Raw genomic sequence first — 22,022 nt, 5'->3', positions numbered from 1 at the left:
CCATCACTGGGAGCGATCTGCTTCTGCAGATTATATAATGACAAGAGCTTTACCGCCGAAGCAGAGGAACATCAGAAAAACAGAGGAGAGAGATAGAGGAGCGGTGGAAAGAGTGCAGAATAAAAAAGACAGAGGGCTCCAGCATGGCCATGAATGACTCCAGAGGTTATTCTTGCATGAAAGACTGCTTTTCACTCCCTCTTGTCTCTTTCTTTGTCTCTACCTCCCTCTCTTTCTTTCGTTTGCCTGCTGTGTGGAGAGCGAGCGGCGTTTCGCTTGCCTCCAGCCAGGAGGTAAAACTGAACTGCGGAGCCCGGCTGCCAAATGATGAAAGACTCTGGCATCGAGGGATGCTGTGAGCCTGGACCAAGAGCTCAGAGCAAGAGAAAATGCTCGCTTTTCAACTTAACACTTTTTTCCTACTGCATTTCTTCTGCCTTTTTCAGTGTCGGTTTTTCCAGGGTGAGGGCGATTTTTTTTTTTTTCTTTTTAAACACAAACACTTGCATTGCAGCCTTGGAGCGAGAGCTCCTCGTGGGAGAAGGGTGGATGGATGGAAGTAGTGAGGAGGAGGAGGAGGAAAAAAAGGAGGAGGAGGTTTGCAAAAGGATGGACAAGAGATTGTGTGTGTGTGTGTGTGTGTGTGTGTGTTACTCAGTTAGAGTGACTGAGTGAGACAGCGGACGGCAGTTTGAATGTGGGTGTGCAGTTATTCTTCCTGCTGTCAGCCCAATCCTGCCCACCCGCACTTCACCACTGTAATACATCTGATACTGGATTAAAGCAGCAGCAGCATTGTTAATGCCCAATCATTACAGATTAGTTTTAGAATATAGTATTCTGTATTCTATTAAAAAAAAAAAAAAACATTGGCATGGAGCGGAATGCAGCAGAACCGGAATAAAAAAAAATCTAAAAAAAAAATCTGATTTCTTTTCTTTTCTTTTCTTTGTTTTCCAATTGGAAAATGTATCATAACTTTATTTGTATTTTTATTTCATATGATCCTTCTTCATATTTTGCTCCAACATTTCAATAACCTTTATCACGTCCATACATATAAATGTATACACAGTGTGTGTGTGTGTGTGTGTGTGCATGCGTGTGCATATGTAAAGTTTCCCATAGATGACTATGACTACTCTATTTGAACATGTATGCCAGAGCAGCACTGGAAGACACTGCCATCAGGGATTTGCCGTCGTTTTGTGGTTCAAGTGCAAAAGGAATACTTTGATTTACTGCACACCGGTAATTTCCTCCATTATGAAAAGTTGAGCCGTGGAAAAAAAAAAAAAAAGAAGAAGCAGAAGCAGAACTCACAGTATTTCCCTCAATACTGATCCTCCCACTCACGCGGGCCAAACGCAGGAAATGTTCCTCAACGTTTCAGAGTTAAACCACATGTGTGAAAGGGGCTTTAAAAATTCACCCGGTGTCACGCATTCCTCCTGCCCTCCTCAATTTGCTGCGAGACACCAAGTTGCGGCGGCAGATTGCGAGTGTTTATTTGAAAGGCCGTGTGCGTAAACTGTGGCTCGGCTCAACCGCAAACACGGAGGAGCGCTGCGATTGTCGGGTCAGGCTGAGAAACACCCCGCCGAGCCCGCGGTTGCCTGCCATAATCCTCCCTCAAACAGTGGGAAATGTGATGCAAGGTGTTGGCAACACCATCAAGATTGTGTTTTGTCTGTCTTACAGTAAAGCTATACTTGACGATTCCGACCGAGGGGTGTAATCCTCCATCTTACACCATTCCCTCTATTCATCACACTTCATTTTTCATCCCGGTGCAAAGTAGGGGAGGTGAGGAAACGAGTGGAAAGGGCTGACTGTGTTTGTGTGCGCAACAAAGGCGATGTCGCCAGCGACGTCGCCAGGAAGGGTGTGTGTGTGTGTGTGTGTGGGGGGGGGGGTTCCGGGGGCGGTTAGAGAGGGAGTAAGTGAATTTGAGATTGTCTATTTCTTTTTCTGTTAGAGTCTGTGCACGGACACGGTGGTGCCCTTTTACAGCTTCGTCACAGCAACTTGCCTCCGTCTGGCTCCAACTGCAGCGCGCAAGTGCGCTTTGGTGGCGTGCGTGTGCAAATGCAGCCGGCCGGTGTTCACCCAGACAGGAGGGGAAACGGACGGGGCAGCGGCTCCCGTCGAAAATCAGTCTCATATGTGCAGCCGCTGTGCGTGTGTGTGTGTGTGTGTGTGTGAGAGAGTCCAGAGAGGAGAGGAGGGCTAATCGAGGCCTGTTTATGTACGGCAGCATGTTGGAGAAGAGGCCCTAAATTGGAGCCGTGCTGCAGGTGATTAGGCCCGCACTGTAAAAAAAATAGCCGCTCTAAAAAGATTCCCTTGCCCCCCTGTAGCCTGTCTGGTGGGCTAATTTTGTTAGCAGTCTGTCTATCGCCGGGAAAGGAACGTTGTCCCGTAACTCCGAATTGGGAGAGAGAAAAGAACCAGGTCAAAGTCATTTATCTATTACGATATATATTTAGCACAGATTTGGACAGGACAACTGGAATACGGTGGCGAGACGAGAAGCTCAGGCACAGTGAGTGAATGTGAGCAGCAAACGGCTGCAAGTCAAGGCTGCTGCGGAAAGAGCGTCTGGTGTTTTTCTCATTAAAAGAAGAAAAGAAGAGGGTGTCGCTCGAGGCTCTCTTTATTGGAAAAGATGTTTCGTTGGCTAGAGTTCAGTTAGACACTGGAACTAATGCTGCTGATTGGCTAGGCTGGCTGTGAAGACCTATTGGTAATCTTTGAATGTAAGCAGCGGGAAACACAACGGGTGAAGTGGTTGGCGCTGTCACCTCATAGCAAGAAGGTCTCGGGTCCATCAGGTCCCCTCTGATGGAGATTGCACGTTGAGCTTCACGTGGCCCAGCAATAGAAATGAAAAGACAAACAAAATGCCACTCGTGTCCTTCTAAGGGGTTTTTTAATCCTCACTGATAAGGAACACAAACTACGCAACAGACCGGTTTTGACCAAACGTCTTCTTCTGTTTTGTGACGCTGAAGCAGCTCCTGAACTTTGCCTGGATTGCAGTGATCCCGTGTGTCAATTTCTGCGAGTGCTTGTCTGTGCACATGTATTCTATTTGTTTTGTTTGTTTTGTTTTGTCGCAGCCTCAACTCCTGGCCTGTGCACAGAGCGTTATCTTGTCAGTCACCCGGCTAATGACATTCAAGCACCAGTCTGGACGTGTTTAATTCGCTTAAGACATTGGACCTTCGGACATTGTTTCAAGTCGGGTGATAAATGCAGCAGCCGCAAGTCAGAGTTGGGCTGCGTTAAGGTGGGACGATTATTAAATTGGCTGCTGTGTCTTGACATGTGCACTTCATTTGCGCTGTCTGTTGCTTATTAGCTTGGGTTGTGGATGCATTTTGAGATGAGAGAGGCAAAAGCTGTCGGATCACACACAGTTGCACATCTGGGGGGCTGTGGGGGTGGTGGTGGTGGTGGTGGTGGTGGGGGGGGTGGGGGGGGGGGTTGCGAGTCATGTCACATGGCCTGTGGTTCAGTGCTTCCTCTTGTACAGCCTCGCTGGCAGGCGATCGTGGGCTCTGCTGCTGGGAATTGTGCAAGAAGGAACAGGGATCATCAGGGTGTGTGCAAGTGCGTGTGTGTCCGCAGCACATTTAATCTGAGAGGATGAGATGGACTGATGGAAAGACTGGCGAACAAGCCAACTTGCTGTGTATATACGGAAGTTTGCGTCTGATTTCCATAGGTGGAATTCTCTGCAGGTTCTCCCAAATGCAGATGATTCTGTGAAGTACTTGAGTAAGAAGCGGCCATCAAACATGAACGATCTAAACTTCCACGTGCCTTTTCCCCCCGTTGAGTTCAAGACCACCTTAAACGGTTCGATTAGGAAGTGATAACCAATAGCTTTGTCCTGCGGTTCACAGCCGCGTCTCTGTTCGAACAAGTGGCCTCAGATTGCCGGCCAGATAGGAGCCTTCCTAAATCTCGGGCCTCACCCGCCGCTTATGAGATGAATCCAGCGGATTTGGGGGAGGTTCCATCTGCCGTGTCGGTTTACAGCGCCGCAACCAAGTGTGTCCCAGGCTGCGCGCTCGTCTCTCCTGTGCGCCGCTGCCACTGTCCTGGAGGAAATACCCCCCAAAAAAATGATGCCGATGGTGTCTCCAGCGAGCGTGGCCTTCAGAAGTGGAAGGAAACGAAGTACAATCACTTTGTTACTGTGCTTAAATACATGAACCCATACTTCACGTGAGTATTTCTTTTTCCGGCAACTATATATTTTTTTCGCCCTACATTTGTACACAGATTTCTACTTCTTAGACGGGAAATACACGCTTGTTACTTTTTGTGTTTAATATTTCTCAATAGAGATAAAACATTTCGAAGAACAGTAGTTCTCTTATTACGATTGTTGTTGTTGCTTGAAGATGAGATATTTGAACTCGCGTGTTGTAGTTCAGTATAAAACTGGATCATATTTTAGAGGTAGATTATTACAGAGTGCTTCAGCTTATCAACAAATGTACTGTTTTGTTAATTGCAAAAAAAAACATCTTACTTTTTACTTAAGTACATTTTAGAACCTGTACGTTCTTACTTTTGCCTGAGTAAATGAGCTAAATCAGTACTTTTACTTTTACCAGAGTATTTTTTTTACACAACTATCTGTACTTTTACGTAAGTACAGAATGTGTGTACTTGCACCACCTCTGCAGGCCTTGGGGTTTTCGTAGTATGCTTGGACGAGTGTAGGGGCCAGTGACTCAAAGGTGCTCATGGGATGGGGAGACATGCAGCCGGTCGCTCGGCCAGCCAGCCAGTCAGTTAGTCAGCCAGCCAGCCAGCCAACCAGTCATTCAGCCAGTCAGTCAGCGGAGGCCGAGCAGGATTAGTGCCGTCCTCCATGTGTGGCGGATGTTTTCCACAAGACGAGCAGCCAGCTTGGCCGCAGCTGTCTAAACCGCAGGCCCTGGGAGAAGATGAGGAGGAGGAGGAGGAGGAGGAGGAGGGAGGGTCTGGGGACGGAGGAAGGAGGCTCAGGGGGGGGGCAGCGGGGCGGGTGGCGGTCTTGGCAAAGGTCAGACAGGCTGAGGCGGCCGGGAGTGTGGGAACTGTCGGGGAAGGCATGTGCGAAATGCTCCGAAACGAGGTATCATCTTACAGCCAGACCGCCTGAGGGAGAGCAGGGCTGCGTGCCTGCCCGCCCGCCCGCCCGCCTGCCTGCGTGTGGAAGTGTACGTGCTTGTGTCTGTGTGCGTCCGTCCGTGCGTGCATGTGTGTGTTGCGCGTGCGCGCGTGTGTGTGTGTGTGTACTTCTCTGAGGATGTTGATGTGTTCCTGGTTCAGAAGCTCCCATAGCAAAAGGGTGAAAAAGAGTGAAAACGTTGTCAAGAATTAAAGTAAAAAATGAATAAATGAATAAATAAATAAAGGAAGTGGACACGCACGCTCACGCCATGACTATTCCTGGCGTTCAACAGGCTGCTGTTCGAGTGGGAGTCGTTGTCAGCACTCACCATTGCGGACTCCCTCTGTGACAGGCACGTCAGCACCTGTGCGTAGCATGATTCCATGTCAGGGAAGCACTGACAAAACTTTACGGCTCGAAAATTAACCCGCTGCACCGTTAATGCCTCTGTGGTTTGGAGTGATGTGTGGCGCGTGTTCCTCAAGTGTGTGTGTGTGTGAGGGAGAGAGAGAGCGTGTGCGTCCTTCGCTCGGCGAGTCCCAGCAGGCTCCCCGGAGCCGCAGTCAGATTCCCTCACGTTTCCGAGGGGGAACTTCGGCCCGCAGTGATCCGCGTTTGTCTTGCAGCTCAGGCCCACCGATGGTTTTGATGAAACGCAGACATCCCGGATTGAACTTCAGCTGCACCCGGGAAGGAGGTGGGGGGTCGGGGGGGGGGGGGGGGCGGAGAATTTTCCACACACACACACACACACGCACACACGCAGTGGCGGCTTGGCGAGGTGTCAGGCTCGCACACCAAGCAGGTGAGCTTGAAGTCTGATCCTGCTGTGTTGCTGTGCCTCAACATGCAAACCTCACGCTACCCCCATCCAGCCCCTCCATTCCCCCTCGCTCTGATGGACACACACACACACACACACACACACACACACACCTTCCTCATGACGTGCCTGATTGTCGGTCGAATGAAAACTGAAATACAGCAAAACAAAAATCCACATTTTCTCAACTTTTGATGGTCGTGTGCTCCTTGCTCTCATAGCCGAGCCTGTGTGTGCGTGTGTGTGTGTGTGTGTGTGTGTGTGTGTGTGTGTGTGTGTGTGTGTGTGTGTGTGTGTGTGTGCGTGCGCGGCACTCACTCCCACCTTTGTCTGCCCCTCCTGCTCCCATCCTTCACAGGGCCAGGCCTTTGAAGAAGCCTAATCCGGGTTATTTGCTTTCCCATGCTTGTGTCAGGTCCCGTTCTGAATTGACTGCGGAAAATGCACTCGAGTCGGCCGGCCGCTCCCTCTGTCCCTGATTTATCCGAATAGGATGTGGCCGATGGGCGTATATAAAGCGGGCTGAATGGTGGGTAAATATGATCTCACCGCCACTCTTTTTATCCACAAGGCAACACTCTCACTGTTGCTCAAAAACCTTTATGTAACCTGACATCCATTCAGGGCTCGTTGCATTCAGGGCTCGGGCTCAATGAGAGAAGGTCCCTGAAGAGGGCCAACGTTCACAATGGGACCCGGCTCGTTACAGTAAATAACAGCGGCAGCCGTCGCATTGTTTCGCCAAACGCGGCTTGATTTAGTACACTGAAGTGGGTAATTGTTTTAGGGCACGCCGCAGCTTCCTTTCTCGGGAGGAAGCAGAAAGCAGACCCTCGTCCACCCCCTGGAGACGCAGGAAATGGAAATGAGGCGCCAAAGAAAGTTGATATTGTAACTTTCAGATGAGAAAAAAAAAAAGAAGAGACTAAGCTGCAATACTGCCTCCTTCAGGTAGCAGGAGGTAAAAGTGTGAAACTCGATGGCTACCTGTCCGTCACGTTTTGTTTGCGTTCCACTGACGCGCACGCACAATTTTTTGCACACTTGCCCGCTTGCACAACCCCCCCCCCCCCAAATTCGTGTTTCAGCGTGTATGTGTGGACCCCCAGACAGCCCGTGTAATCACCCCCCCCCCCCCCCCCCCCACACACAGTCACGCGATGGCTGTCTGTGGGCGCTTGCCAAGGCCTCTGTGGCCTCCGCAAAGCCGCGCAGCCTTTTCCGTTCCCAGGGGCCTGCAGCGCTCCCGCCTGGCCCCGGACTCGCACCGTGTTTATGTCCTGTGTAATTGCAGACCTCAGTCTAAGCAGGAGGCCGGCGTCTGTCAGAATGAGCTCGCGTTCCCCCCGAGCGAGGTCTAAATCACATCATCTCCCGCAGTCCGACCACGTTTCCCACAATCCCCCCCCCCTCTGCTCTGAGCTAGTGCCCCTCCCCCGCCCCCCACCCACCCTAACACCCCCCCGGTTTGTTGGACGAAAGTGGTGGGGAGGGGATGAAATGAAAGTTCCACCACGAGCCGCACTGCGACCTCTGGAGAAGCGAGTCCAACAAACGTGCATCCCGAACACATTATTTCTCAATCGCAACCCCCCACCCCCCCAACCAGCCACGGGAGCCCACACTCGGTCTGAGCAGGCAGCCGTGAAATGGGGCCCTGTCTGGGAGCTGCTGGCGGGCCTGGTGGAAAACAGCAAAAGCGTGATCCTCATTAACTAGAATGACGCTGGTTACCTCGCCGTCTCTGAGGAGCGGGCCTGTCTGCTGCTGCTGCTGCTGGTGCAGCCAAAAAAAAGCCGTGATTTAATAAATTGCGCCGACCTCCCTCAGGCACAAACGTCTTGTTACAGTACCAGCGGCTGTGACGACATCGGCTGAACTCGAGGTCGCCCGACCCACTGACCCATTCCGACCAAGCCAGCCGGCCCGCATACTTCTTTTGACCCGCAAGCGCGTCTCCGCCCCCCCCCCCTTTTCCATCCCCTGTTTGGGAACCACGGTCAGATCAATGAGTGGGTGGGCTGATGGGTGGGATAGTGACAGGGGAGAATAAGGAGAAGGGAAAATTCCCGAGTACTTAAATCCACCGCACATCCACCCTGGAATCAGAGAATCCAACGCACAGTCTGCTGCCCACACAAACCCAGCCTATGTGACACTCCCGGAATGCTGAAGCTCCCCCCCCCCCCCCCCCCCCCCTCTGCTTCTTCTCTTCACCAATTGAGGTAATTACCGCAGCGGTCATGGTACTCAGAGCGGAGACCGTGACCCTGGGCGGCGCACAGTGACAGCCAAGCGCGGCTGAAGGCAGCCCCCTGCTTTGTGTTGCCGAAACCGAACCTGCCGACAAATTCATCACTGACTTTACTGCGGCGGCCCATATATGTTGGATATAATGCCTGCCCACTGGTGTATTGTGCCGTATCAACATTCCCAGCATTGCTCGACATTCCCATAGACAGTGTTGGAATGCCGGGGCTGCCTGCTCTGTGCCATGAATTTGGTTTTGTTTTCAGTGCCACGAGTTTGAGCCAGAAATTGATTTGTTTCAGATTGGGTTGGGTTTTTTTTTTTTCATTTTGTTGGAAGTTGGCAAAAATAAAGGAGTTATATATCATTTTCATCCCTGACAGTCTTACAAGGGGAATTTGTTTTTTGTTTTTTTGTGGTGGTGGTTTTTTTCACAGTTGTTTTGCAAAATGGCATTTGTTTATCTGTTTCACAGCACCATCAGAGTCCACAAATCTTGTTGGGCTACTATTGTAACTTAAAACCTGTCAAATAATGTGATCCTTAAGGAAGATGTGTCCGAGCAGTTGTGGCTGAACGAATGAATAAAACTAAGCTGCGTCAAAATCACTGCAAAGTTTCATCACTGATCAAACATTTCCACATTTTGAAACATGGTTCCGAACTTCTGTATTTAAAAAAAAAAACATGTTGGGAGAACTTGGCTTAATGAATGGACGTGTCAAATGTCAAACGAGTCAAACAGAGGTATTTCACGGAATAGTGCAGGTCAGCTCTTTGCAAATGGAAATATTTTGTTGTTTTTGCTTCGAGGTGCAAATCGCGTATCAGTTAGAGGTATCTTTAACATCTCTGCTGTGTCATCAGGTGCTGAACAGACAATGTTTTATTTTGATTTGTTTTGGGTTTTTTTGCAGACGGCTGATTTCACTTTCCAGCGAGACCTTCGACATTTAAAAAACGAAACAGAGAAAACAAAAAAAGGAAAGTGTAGAGGGAGGCGTGGACTTTCCCCCCCCAAAAAAATGCAACGAGACGGCTCTCGGTTTTGCTTTTGTTTGTCAAGAACTCTGTAGAAAAAGAGAGTAGACTTGATGTGAATGTGGACACTAGCTGCGTTTCCATTACAGTTTTTTGCTAAATAAAAGCCATATTTCTAAAATTTCGAGAATGGTCAAGAATGGCTGTTATATTTTTCTCTTTGATTACTTGTAAAAAAAAAAAAAAATATTCTGTCTCCTCCTCCATGCAAACATAACGCACCATTTTCAAGTCAAGTCAAGTGAACTGGTCACATGACCCCATACGTCATGTCCACTGACATGTAAATGCAAAAAAGTGTTTCCATGACACTTTTGCGATATACCTCAATATTGATACGTAACCTCATGAGAGCGTCAAAAACCTTTTGGCAATATTTGAGAGGTTTTTCAAAGTTTAGGCATTACCATTACCATTTTTTTTATCGCGATGTTTAGGTTTTGCACAATTCTAGGGGTAATGGAAAAGCACCTACTGATATCTGATCACCTTTACACCCGCTAACGCTGACGTAAACCTTACAGGAGTCCTTGGCAACCGCCATCTATATTAATCTTCAAAGGCGCAGCCTGGTATGTCTGGAGTCCTGGACCTGCTGGTGGCCCCGACCTTGTGAGGGCTCTTACGGCCGTTCGAGGTTTAGGTTGCACCGTGACCAGTAGAGGCCCGGTTTTGCTGCAGGTCTTCCATCAAAGTGTTTTGCTGCACGGCGCACCTCTGGACTCGGAGCCCACTCCCTGTTAAGAGCCCGACTGGCTGCGAAGAGCCAGCCAGTGATTAGACTGCGTGCGTGTGGCGGGGGCATGCCGATGGGGGTCTCTGCTGTGAGCGCATCAGCGCCTTGTGGCCAGGAGTGTCTTCACCAGGATGGAGCCAGACTGCTGGAGGCTCCTCCTCCCTTCTCCTCCTCCTCCCTTCTCCTGCTCCTCCTGTTCCATTCTGTTCCCCAGTGCTTTTAATTGAAAATGTATTTATTGCAGGGCCAGGGGCTGGACTGGGGAGAGGGAGGCGCTGCAGCTTATGAAGATGTGGCTGAGGTGAGGGCCGCAGGGTTTGGCTCCACTTCAGCACCAGCAGCAGCTCACCCACACACTCTTTTTTTTTTTTTTTTCACCCTCCCTCTCTCTCTCCCTCTCTCCTTCTCGCTCAGTGTGTTTTTTGGCTGCTCTCTTGTTTACTGCTCCCTCACGTACTTCTACCCCTCTAACTCCTCTCTGTTTGCACGTCTTTTCTTTCAGACGCCCGCCTTTCATTTTTGCCCTCCTGTCTCTTTTATTCTTTGTCTCTCTTTATCGCTCTTGATTGGGCGTGTATGGGGTCCATTTCAAATGCAAATTGTGCCGCATGGATTGATAGAAGTTATGTGCTGCCAATAGCAATTTGTTCAAAGGGAAGGTTTGACCATTTGAAATCAGTTTTTTTTCTAATCTCCTTGAAGTTTCTCTGCAAAGATCAACAGGAACCCAACTCAAAAAGCACTTGGAATAATGTGTCTGTCGCCTTTGAGATCTGAAGAAGATGGAGAGTGAAAGTTGTTGTTTTCTGTCTGTGTGTGTTGATGAACTGTGGAGATTTTTTTGAAGTTGATCTAAAAGACCCGGGATCTGTTCAAAGCTACAGCCTTTAATTTTAATAATGGCACCAGCTAACAGTTATATTTGGAAACAATGTATTCCATACAAAAGCCCTTATGTCTTACTAGCAAGTAGTCTTTCTCAAGGTCTTGGTCATGTTAGCACATACATCTTGTTGAACTTTATGCTGGTTACTGAAAATCACATTTAAAAAAAAAAACTTCCAAGGAAGTCCCACCAATTTGCAATACTTTGAGTAGTACTCTGCAGACTCAGACACTTTCACTAGATTTACCCATTTTTTTCAAAAAGAACAGGAAAAAAGGCTTGCGTGATTTGTGCCTCATCATTTAATTTGTTAATGAGGAAATCCTTGTCACCAGTTTCCCATGTGTAGTTGGACCGTGATCACAGGTTGTCTGATCACTCTGCTCTTTCTGCTCCTCACGACACACACTGGAGCAACTAAATTGGCCTTTGCGCCCACGGTTCCCCCCTCCATTAAATTGTGATTGCTTTACGAGCTCCTTTCTTTTATTCCTGGGCTGAGCCGTCCTCAGGTCTGCTTCATCAGACCTGCGGACGGGCCAGAATCACAGAATGTAAAGATGTAAAGAGAGGTGAACGTGGTGGACGAGATGCTGAGTACTCTGTACGCTGGTATGTAGTATATTTGATTTATTATTAATTTATTATTATTAATCTCCCTAAAATTTGATCCACTTTTATATTTAACCACGCAACATTATAGTTCAAATGGCTCCACTTCAGGCAATTACAACTATACTATACTATACTATACTATAGTGTTGCCTGATAAGTTATTTTTCAAGTGTTTGTCCCATGGTCATCTCTTCCACCTTCCTCCGCCTCTGCTTTGACACAGTCTATAGCGAGACCAGCGAAAGCTGTCGGCGGCTTAACTTTAAGCAAAACAGAATCAGGCCTTAAAGGTCGCATGAGAGCATCTCAGGGGAATATTGCAAAATGTCTCCGTGTGGAGAGATGCTTGGGGGTGGGCGGTCGGGGGGGTATGAGAGGCATGAGAGTGCCTTGAAATTGTCCATAAAGGGATTCGAAGCGCAGCAGGCTTTGGCTAGGTATGGTTATCATTTGCATCCGCCGCCACTGCCTCTAAGACACCCTGGCTCAAACACCGCCCCTCCAGGAGTGAACTGTCAGCCGCCGTTGGAAAATAAATAAGCTGCAGTGATGGAGTAATTGAAAGCACAAAGCTGAGTTGGAAAAAAAGAAAACGAAAAGAAAAGAAATCTGGCTGTCTGGTGGCTGGCCCAGCGTCCACCCTTTGGCTGGGGGCAGCATGACAATGGCGTTTGTGGGGGGAAGACGGAGAACCTGAGCTCTGATGAAATGGTGGCTGTTAGCATCGTCCTCAGTGGCGATTCTTTAACTCGTCTATGACAGATCCCGGTAACACCGACAATTGGCAGGGTGAGGCGGGATGGTTTCGTGCAATAGAGTGCCCCATGCGCACCAGAAGCCAGAAGGAACCCTTTAAAAAAAAAAAAAAAAAGGAGAAGAAGCAAGATGTAATGCAGCTTTTTTATGCTCATTCTGGGCCTGCGATAGCTACGGTGGCATGGATTTGTATCCCAGCTACACTGAAAGGGCTGCTGAATTGGATGGAGCTTTAAAGTGAAGCAAGAAAGCTCTGGAAAATCGGCCCTCAAAGGCACATTTCAACTGGAAAGCGTCTCTTTTAAGCTGTCACTCCTCGGTACTTGACAATCCTATTATGGCATCGACGTATTGTAATTAAGAGGAGGAAGAGATATGTGGGCAACAAGACATTCATCGGGATGGCGAAGATACAAAGATGTCTGTTGATGTTCTATGTTTAGGGGGCGAAACAAAGTGCGGGGCAGCCTGATCACCTTGTTTGTGTTGACATGCGAGTGATGTAAATGCCAACCAGAAGCCACCACCCCCCACCCGCCCTCCCATCCCTCCAATTGCAGGCACTGCTTTGAAGAGACGTAATGGAAAATAGGTTTTATGGCTTTTCTTCTATTTTAGTCATAGAGGTCAGAAAAACTGAGCCTTCAAAGGAAATTCGTGCGGAGGTAATGATCCGTCACCTCATCAGCCCCTCTGCTAAAGCTTGAATGCACTTTGCAGTGAATTTGCAGGAAAAGCCAAAATATAAATCCGATAGAGAGAAAGCGTGAGCGGAAAGTCCATATTCCCTTATTTATTTCCCTGAAAGTAAGCAGATTGTGCTTCTCATTTGGGATGGGCGGTCGTTGTTGTTGCATTTTATTTATTTATTTTTTTAGGAAAGAGCAGCTCACACAGTGGCATTTCTTCAAAATGGAGGGTGACGACAGCTTGAAGGCCTCTTGTGCATTGTGGGTAAGGAAGGACGGAGCTTCTGGTTTCAAAAAGTAGGCCAACACGGATGTACCAAAAACCCGCATTCTATCATTTGGCCAGCAGGAACCGCCAAAGTTGGTTGCAAAAAAGACTAAAAAGGACTAACTGTCGATACGAGAAGGAGTGCTATTTTTTATCATTTCAGACTGGTTAAAAAATTCTGTTGGTCTGAATCACTAGAAATATATATTATATAATAATATATTGATCATGTTTTGTCTGATTTGGTGATTTTTTTTTTGTTTGTTTGTTTGTAGTAAAAATGGCCATGAAGTTGTGGACACGGTTAAAGTTAGCCAAACTGAATTTTCTTACCAACATGTGGGTGAGTGTGAGTCTCATTTGGAATCTTCCGCTTTCAAAACACCGGGTCGGAAGCTCAGCTTTGAAACCAATTTCTCGGCTTCCGAACGGGTTTCGGCAAACCGATATGTGTGACGTCGCAATGACTCCGCACATCTTTAGAGACCGTTGATACCTGCAACCAACAGTCAACGGCAGCTCGAGCAAGGTTACTAGTACTGCAGTGGTGGGGGTTAATTTTGTACCTTAAGGATCCGATACGCAAGGTGATGTCAGTCAGAGCACGAAAGGGTAAGTTTTATGTACATGATCCAGTGATGTTTTTCTTAGCCCCACTTGCTCCTTTGCAGATCTGCTGCCAATATAAACATATGTCTTCATCCTGAAAGGGTGATCTCCATTAACGGAGGCAAACGAACCTGTACCCTGCTGTCTGCCTGCAATAATTTTCAGTTTTATTGCCTCATTATAACCCTCAAAGGCCTGAGCCATGCTACTTATGCTCTCGCACTTAAAAAAAAAAAAAAGAAAAAAAGAAAAAAAAGGAAAAAGAAAACACAAACACACAGGTAGTGTTTCCCACCAGGAAGCCCGCTGGCTCGGCTCCCCCTCTGTGTCTGAGCGCTCGGCCCGGGTGATTTACATTGTGTGTGAAAGCAGGCGCTTGGCTGTGTCTTAATGCAGCGCTCCGTGATGGAGGGAGAAGTGGCCCGTAATGAATTGGTGTTAATGAGCTGTTAACTCTGCTCCGGCCCAAAGCACCACAGTAACCCCCTGCTGCCTGGCTTCCAGGGCAACACAAATATATCCACACAGTGGAATCCCCATGTTCGCTGACAACAAAAACTCTTGGCACGTCCAGACCTCACCTCGGCTACCGGCACGCTGAAGTTTTCCCTTGGTCGTCCTTATAGATGTATACGTAACGGTTGTATGCTCTTTTACACACACACACACACACACACACACACACACACACACCGTCCTGACACGTACTTACTCAATCAACCTTTTCCTCGTGTTGACGTGCGCTTGAGGACAGAGGATGCCCAAGGAGAGCTGCTGCTGTGAGCAGATCAGAGTCAAATAACATTTGCACATAATTGTCAGTGTTTGTTTTCCGCTTGTGGAGGGTCCAGTGGGAGGGCTTCACCATGTTGTGCCGACTGTCAGACAAGCAGCAGAAAGGTGTTTGGTCTAAACATGAACCTCAACATTTGTTGCACTAATATTTGGACGTGTGAGCCACATATACATGGCAAGATAAAACAACAACATATGATATACCTACGGTCAGTGTGCTACACACTTTATTTATACATTAGTCCAATAACTTTTGTATTTTTCTTCCATCCTATATGCTCTTTTCTCTTGTCTTATTTTTGAAAATATCTTTGTGAATATTCCTGGTTTGTTTGTTTTTATGCTGATTGCTATTTAGACGCGTCACCACTTGATTCCCTTGACACCCTGATGAAGGTGTAAAGAGCTTTAACAGGTCCCAGCAGGCCCTAGCAGCCATGTATTAATTATTGTTTTATATTTGTCTATGGGACAGTGTTTGATTGTGTTCAAGCTAACAGGTACTCAGGAAAACTGGCATGGAGTTAAAAACTCCCCAACAAATACATGGTTCCTTTATTTCTTGTTTTGTTTTTTTTTCTTTTACTTTTCTGAACCACACAGCGCTCCAAAGTTATTTCACGCAGTCCCACTCTGCGACGGACGGGAACACTCTTCCCTGCACACTGTTGTTCCCCTTGACAAGTGCTAGTTTCGGGAATGACGACACATCATTTTGACAAATCTTCATTATTTTAGCCATTTTGGCGAAGGTGCCGGCCAGTCTTTCCATTTAGGCAATTTTACGAGGCACATCTCAGCCAGTGCTTCATCTTGGCGGAGCCAGCCTGCAATCATGGTCCATGGACTGTATGCTAATTATGAGTGAGATCACCGTCCTTAAAAAGGGGAGGAAAGAAAATAACTCGGTGCACCTTGGGCCTCCGGTGCTGCCTCTGCACAAACATGTTCTCCCACGTTTAACTGTGTGAATATGACCGTGAGGAGAGCCAAGACTCTCTCTCTCTCTCACTCTCTTCCTCCCTCCGCACCCCCACAACGCTGAACACGAGCAAATCATCCTAACGCTGACGATCTGCCAGATGAGCCTCCCCAGCGCTACCTCCCTCCCCTCCACTGGGCAGGGGGAGGGTGAGGGGGGGGTGCAAAGGGAGTGAATCTGTTTGCTCCCGCCCACCTGCGAGTGCGCATTTCAATACGAAAGCATTTTTGTGCTGTCGTGCCAGTTTTACGCACACATGTGCGCCCCACGGAAGGCCCGTCGGAGGTAAAGAGAGCAATTATTGGAGGATGCTGTTAAGTCAATTTTAGAGGCGTCGCTGGAGATTTCGAAGGAAGGAAGAAAGATGCTCGCCCGCAAGGTGCTTTGATAGTCCCTGACAGCGGCTGGCAGCGCTTTATTGCTGGCAGCTGGTCCAGGTGTGAGCCACACATGCCCAGAAACGGTACGCCCGCCTCATTAGGTTGCACCTTAATGGGGTTGGAGGTCTGCTGCGCTCGCTGTGGTTTTAGGACCGACTCTGACGCTGTATGTATTTTAAGCTTGTGTGAACACCCATTAAATTGCGAGTGTGGCTTGCCTCGGAGGCGGGGGGGGGGGGGGCGGGGTGAGGGGAGGAGAGGAAGCGGGTGATTGGACTGGTTGTCATGCTCAGGCATTCAAATTGCCGTTTGTTGCGCCGCGTTAAACCCCCCCCCGGAAAACAACCGCTGCATTTATAGATTCTCCTCCCGACCACTGACGGGCTTTTACAGTTTTGCCGTTCGCAGTCATCATGACCACTAAATTTGTGTAGGTGTTGTCAGTGACCTTTGACCGCAAACCCCTCCCACACCCCCCAACACCCTTGCGGTATTGAACGCCAGCTTTGGTACGTGGAGGTCCACGCCCTGGAGTCCCTGGATAATTGAAGTGGGCGGGGATTGTTGCCATGTCAAAATAAAGGTGTTGCTCTAGTCCTCTTTTTTTCACCCACTCAAATGACTGAAAAAAAAAACTATGAAAAACCCGCATTAGGTCACTTTCATGCAAAGTGGATGATGAGTTCAACACAGCCCAGATATTGTAGGCGTCTTCTTTGACAGCAAGAAGTGTCAGGGTGTGCGCGCGTGTCTCTGTGGTGCATCACTATGCAATAATTTGTATTTTGACAATAAGTAGCTTAAGCAATGATGGGGACACCATGGGGGAAAGAATACAAGAGATTATCATTTTGGAGGGTGATGCTTCCCCTTCACTCCTCACCCCCCGCCACGCTGCCCTCTCTTGCCGGCCGAGGCCGACATTCACTTCAGGTCAGCTATATCTAATGTTACTGGACCTCTTCCTGGCGTAGAGTGACGGAACAAAAGTCTGGCCTGCATTCATGGCCTCGCTCTCTCCACAGGTCCGCTAATGAACATTACCCACCGGTTCACTGAGAAGCAAAAGGCCTGCGGGCGTTCGTCGCCACCCGCAGCTTCCTTAGAGACTAAAGATCCCCAAATAACTTTTTTTTTTTTTTTTCACAGGCCTTTCACTCATTAGAGTGGCCATCCTCTTACCGCCTAGATGCAACAGGAAATGTCCTGGTGCTCTCGTAAGACAGTGTGCCAAAAGAGTGAAACGAGATTCCCATTAATGGGAACAAATTTTGCAGATCAAAGTCTTGTCGAAGAAAGACGTGTGCCCCGTTGATAGGAATGTATTAATGTTCTGTTAGTGCTTGCATGCCTGCGGTTTCAGAAAGTTAGTGTCATCTGTAGCTGGTTCTTCCTGGCTCTGTCTCCGCTGTTCCGAGGAGTAGTATGTGACCTCACATCCTTGACGAATTATCTCGATGAAGTTGTTTGGGTTGTTACCAATTTTCTCACTGTCACGGTTTTAGAAAATAAGGAAAAGGAAAGAGGCGGTCCAACAGACATACAACCGAGATGTAGAATGTGGAGGGAAAAAAAGTAGCTGAACTCAGTTCTCTGTCCACCCAGACACCCACAGAACTCGTGCTTTGATCTGAGCATGAATGTGACTTTTTGTGCCTCTAATACTTAAGGCAGGAAGTCCAATCAGGCCTTTACATTTGTTGAGACAGTCAGATTTCAGGATGTGGTTTTTCTGGGGGATTTAGATCTAAAATGATACAGTAAGCCACAGGCGGCCTTTGTTTGTCATCCCACCCATTTTCTTCTCCCCCTTTGATGGTTTTCGAAACGTGTGCGAGTGAGGTTTTTTTTTTTTTTCCCCCAAATTCAAACGTGAAACTTCATACTCTTTCTGGCCGAGTTGAAAGCAGCTTCCTATATCACAACATTATGATAATCTGAGCGAAAACACATGCCGCCGAGGAAAACTTTAATCGTCCCTGCTATTTTTAACCTCCTGCGTCACTGTACATTTCAGCATCACAAAAGACAGTCTCCAGAAGCCTCGCCACAGGCGTGCGCTCCTCTTCATATGTGCGGGGCGCATGTGCGGGCGTGTGTGCGTGTGTCTGGATAGCGACATCACGGTTTTGGGCGAACCTCTCACAGACATGCCGGAACATGACACATAGTTCCTCCCGGCGTATCCTCATAAACCACAGCGGAGCGGCATTAATGATAAGCACCTGGATTCCCACAAGCTCCCAGTTAGGCCCAAATTCGCGGTAACTGATAAATTGGGATGAGTGGGAGTTAGACGGCAGGGCTCAGTGAATGAAGCCTTTTCAACGTTGGTTCGACGCAAAGGCGAGGAGATGAACGGGGCCTTTATGCCTCCAGCGTGTTCACATGAGAGGAGACCACACATTTGAGAGCAAATGCGATATTAAAGAAAAAAAAAAAAAAGAAAGAAAGAAGGAAGGAAGGGGGACAGTGTTTCCCCCGAGACGGCCCATGAGAATCCAATACACTCCCACGCGTCTGGGCTTGTGTGAGGCCGCCGCCGCCGCACGCAGCGCCGCATGTGACCGCGTTCATCCCCCCCCCCCCCCCACCCCCGGCGACAGCAACCCTTCGCTCCCTCAATCCGGGCCACGCTCCCCGCCGACTTTGATGCGTTTCTCCACTGCATGTGTACGACAATAATCTTTTCACCCCACCAAAAGAGCCGGGGCCACCGGCAAAGAAAAGGCCCGTGGCTCTGCAGGCTTTGCTTCTCTCCGGCGAGACAAAAATCGCTTCCACCAGCACCGCCGAGCGTCTGAACTTGTGGCTGAAAAGGGACGGCGAGCAAATCCCTCTCACGCGCGACAAAACAACACTGTAGCCCCCTTTATAGTGTGACTGGCCGCGAGGAAAGGGCCCTTTTCTGTGTGCGGCAGACACAGTGTCCATCTATCCGTCCGCTGCCCCCCACAGATGTTGACACTGTTTGTTGCGGGTTAAGATGCCCTCTCTAAAGGCCATTGTTCCCCTTGTATCTCCGCCGTTATTGAGGGGTTTTTTTTCTCTCTCCTCTCATTCCGGACGACGGGCCGGAGGTAGCGAGGAGAAAAAGTGCTGAAAGACCTCCGGATGGCAGCCGGCGCTCCAGGGGGCCTTTCTGCCCGGGGAGACCCCGGCAATGGTCTTCATTGTGGGGAGCAGCAGGCAGCCACTGAGGGCTGCGCGCTGGAAGTATTGTGTTGCTGCACACACACACACACACACACACACACACACACGAGTCCCTCTCCAGCACGAGGTCAGAGGTCACCCCCCTCTGTGCCGCTCCATACCTGCCCTGTCCCCTCTCCCCTCGCAGCCCTTTCCCACTCGTACATGCCAGCGAAGGCACAATGGGGAGCGGTCAGCACACCGCCGCCGAGGCCCTTGAAGACTGAGAGGTAGCAGAGCGGAGAGACTAATTCGGTGCACTCTCAAACTTTTCCGATGAATAGCTAATTCGATTAATGGCGCCCGGAAGAGGGATAAACGAGCGGCGGCGGCGGCGGGTCAGAGCTTCGTCTCCTCTCCTGGTTTACAGAGTCCGTCCTCGGCTCGGCTCCGCTGCCGGGATAAAAATCTTATCGCGGCCGCCGCAAAAACAAAACAAAGCCTTATCGACAGCATCTCAGCTGCTCATCTGCTTTGTTGATGAGGGGCCGAGTCATAAGGTGGTGTGTGTGTGTGTGTGTGTGTGTGTGTGTGTGTGTGTGTGTGTGTGTGTGTGTGTGTGTGTGACTGTGCGCCTGCGGATATGTAAGTTTGCCCGGCCCGCACAGACAATGGGACGGTGAAAGAGTGTGTCAAACATTTGCATCCGAGCTGAGCCAGATCCCCCGCTGTTATCGGCTTATCTGGACGCCCCCGTGCTTCCAGGGAATGGCTGTTCTCATGCCTCCGTGCATCATCAGCACCTCCAGCACAAAACACGCGCACGCGGCCACTCATTGGCCTGCACGCAGGCTCTCACGCTAAACTGAAAATGCCTTGTTTTTGGTGTTTGTCCCTGCACACTCACTCTCACTCTACTTCAGGATAGAGGGCTGATGATTTGTAAATGGGTGTTATTGTATTAGTGTATATTGAAGCAATAACGATGGGTTATACTGGTATTATAATTATTATATTTATACTGATACTCATATAAAACAAGAATTGCGAAGGAGTAGAGATTGGGGGTAGGAGTGTACCCCCAGCATATAAGTTTGCGTTTCTTCCAATTCCTTTTTTAAGCATGTTTCATTTCATTTTTACATTTTTACACATTATATTACAGTCCTTGTAAGAAGCATCAGTGAATAGGTAAGAAGTAAACTTTCATGCCTCACGCACCAATCAAAACTATTTTGGCCGTCTTTGGAACAGTTGGTTTATGCAATTTTTTTTTCTTCCAATTTCATCAGGTCAATGTCAATTTTAGTCATTAATAAAGATATAATAAACCATTTATTAGCCATAACAAGGCGTTGTTCTCACTTTAGATCCGATAGCCGCAAAAAGCACAATTAACTGTTAACAAGTGCATGGTTGTCTCATGTTAACTATATTAAGTCAGTGTTTTTAACGCTTGTTGTTGATAAGCATCTTATGGGGTACTTATTACCTATCAACTAATGCTTAATGCATGGACTGTAATATAAAGCGTTCCCATTTTTGTTTCTTTTGTTGACTTATCCACCATCTATTTCATCATTATCGACATTTTCTTTGTTTGGGTTTGTTTCAGTGTCACTGTTTACCCGTTCGAAGTGAAGATTTCAAATCTAATCAAATCACATCAGTGCTGAGGCCTCTGCAGTCACTGCGATTGAGCCTCTCCATCGTTTCCGCCGCTGACTCGCGGCGCCGAGGAAACATGCTGGATGTCATCACTGATTGGGGCTGTCAGCCGTGATGTATGAGTGTGACGGGGCATCTCTGACCTCAGATTAACAGTATATTAACCCTTTCCCAAGGCGAGGCCGGCGTGCCTCTTAAACCCTGACCTCCCGTCCCCTCACGCCACCACAGGGGGTCCTCATTCGCTGCACCCCTCCCCTCCAGTGTCTGCGAGATGCCACATTGTGCTCCCCGCGCGCTATTGTGCGCCGTGTTAAATAATATGCCTTCTGTGTGTCCGCCGACCCCCCCGTTCTCATGCTTAGTTTTAGGGACTGTCCAGGAGTCCACTTCTCGCTGACCAACAACTGCAGGTAGCTTTATGCCTTGCCAGCAGGCCGACTCCTCCACCCAGTCTCCTGCTGATAAAAATTTGTTGCCCTCTGGGTGTGTCTTTTTTCCGCGTGTCAACCGTGGGGGCCCCGACGGGAGATTTGTTGATATGATAACTCGATTAGACCGCAGAATGGATGACACTTTGGTAGGGAGCCAGGCAGCGGCACCCGGGGAGCCTCTGATTTGTCTTCTTAACCTCTCGTCAGGAGGCAACAATTAGTATTAGTAATTGGCAAATTAGTGGTGTTGCCACACGTGTTCTCTCCTCATTTTCAACCCAATTTCAGATGTTGGGGGACTAGAGAGAAACTGGGCATCTGGGACACTGTGCAATCCACAACTTCATGCCTGCTTACCACAGATCGAAATAAAAGCCTTTGAAAATGTTGTACGATTGTCCAGATATTTTCTTTAAAGTGAATGACCACACCGACCCACCCGCCCCTTTTTTCGCCTATTTCTCACTCTTTCCATTCTTGGTGTGTCTCTGTGCTTGCAGAGCAGGGAGGATAATTCAATTAATGCGGCCAAAGGCCTGCATTTCAAATCGTGGTCTTTTGTTTGTCTGCAAGATTTGCATGATGAAGCTTGTGTGTGTAGCACAGCTGAAGGTCCTCCGACATTGTGAGTTTTGTTAAGGTGGCAGAATGAAATGTACATTCATTTGAAAACAAGACCATCACCCCGCCACTGTGATGTCCTTGTTTTCTTTTCATAGCAGTGTTTCAGAAACTCCACAACGTTGCTCGACTGCTAATGCAGATTATAGTTTCTATCG

The sequence above is a fragment of the Nelusetta ayraudi genome, unplaced genomic scaffold (assembly GCF_046127955.1).
Source record: "Nelusetta ayraudi isolate G7.1 ecotype Tasmania unplaced genomic scaffold, CSIRO-AGI_Nayr_v1 ptg000205l, whole genome shotgun sequence".
In the NCBI taxonomy this organism is placed as follows: domain Eukaryota; kingdom Metazoa; phylum Chordata; class Actinopteri; order Tetraodontiformes; family Monacanthidae; genus Nelusetta; species Nelusetta ayraudi.
This window is presented reverse-complemented; position numbering follows the sequence as displayed.